Source organism: Aethalodelphis obliquidens, unplaced genomic scaffold (assembly GCF_003676395.1).
Source record: "Aethalodelphis obliquidens isolate GAN/ISIS:26980383/991018 unplaced genomic scaffold, ASM367639v1 scaffold122, whole genome shotgun sequence".
Taxonomy (NCBI): domain Eukaryota; kingdom Metazoa; phylum Chordata; class Mammalia; order Artiodactyla; family Delphinidae; genus Aethalodelphis; species Aethalodelphis obliquidens.
In genome coordinates, this window is record NW_020838066.1 from 84,873 (window position 1) to 86,340 (window position 1,468).

Below are 1,468 nucleotides of genomic sequence, written 5' to 3' on the forward strand. Positions count from 1 at the left end.
GTCTCCTGGGTGTGCGCATGCTCAGTAGCGACTTCTTTGCCAAAACTTGCCAGTATCCAACATGGCGCTCTGCTGAACCCCGCCCCTCTCTAAATGTCTTAAATTTGAAGTCATTATGGCGGCGCCCCTGTAGTCACTCAGGCCTGTGGGCGGCCATGTTGAAGTGACGTAGACTTGTGTGTAGTTAAGAGTTGTCAGGAGGAAAGGTGGACCAGAGGTATGTATACTGGAATTAAGCCAGGAACAACCCAGAGCTCTGGGTGACCAGAGTCGGTCACTCCAAGCAGCCCCAGGCCTTTCCCCAACTCCTGTGGCTTCAAACACCATCAAACAATAATATCTAATGAGCAATTATTAAACACTCCGCCCCCAAACAGTAGAATAAACATTCTATGCAAGCACCTATGGAGCATTTACCAAGGGATACCATAAGCTGGACTGTAAAACAAATCTTATCAAATTTAATAGAACTGAAATCTTAGAGAGTATTGATGGAAATAATAAGTAAACAATCTAAGATAGGAATATAAAAGAGTTTTATTTGAGCCAAACTGAGAACTGTAGCCCAGGAGAGAGCTGCTCAGATAGCTCTGAGGAACCACTCCCCTGAAGCATGGTTTTTAGCACAAGCTTAAACCTTATCAGAACAAAGAGCATACATCAAACATGACAGGGGTATATTCCTTCAAGCTTTCAAAAGAGACAGATTTATTACATATACAGTGAGACAGCAAGACTCTGGTGTCTGGAAAGGGAACTTTATCTTTGAGGGAGTGTTAACATTGGAAGCTATAGGAAGGGAGTTATTTATCCTTACCTTTGAAACAGACATTCTTTACCTTAATGGTTAAAGCAGATGCACTGTGTGTACTTGACAGGCCAGGAGTCAGGCTGCTTTAGTTCACCCAAAGTTCAGGCTGAACCATGTATAAGCCAAAATGACTTCTCCATACCTCAGTATGTGAAAATTTTCTCCATCAAGAGTATGTTCTCTGGACACAATAGAATCAAACAAGAAACCAGTAACAGAAAGACAATGGGAAATTAACACTTGTAAATTAAACAACACAATTCTAAATAATCCATGGGTCAAAAGAGAAGACTCAAGGAAAAAGATTTTTTTTTTTTACTTTTTTTTTTGCGGTATGCGGGCCTCTCACTGTTGTGGCCTCTCCCGTTGCGGAGCACAGGCTCTGACGTGCAGGCCCAGCAGTCATGGCTCACGGGCCCAGCCGCTCCGCGGCATGTGGGATCCTCCTGGACCGGGGCAAGAGCCCGTGTCCCCTGCATTGGCAGGCAGACTCTCAACCACTGCACCACCAGGGAAGCCCTCAAGGAAATTTTTAAAATATATTGAAATGAATGAAAGTGGAAACGAAATGTATCAAAATTTGTAGTTGACAAGTAAAGTAGTGGTGAGAGGAATTTTATACTGCTAAATGTTTACATTAGAAAAGAAGAAAATTCT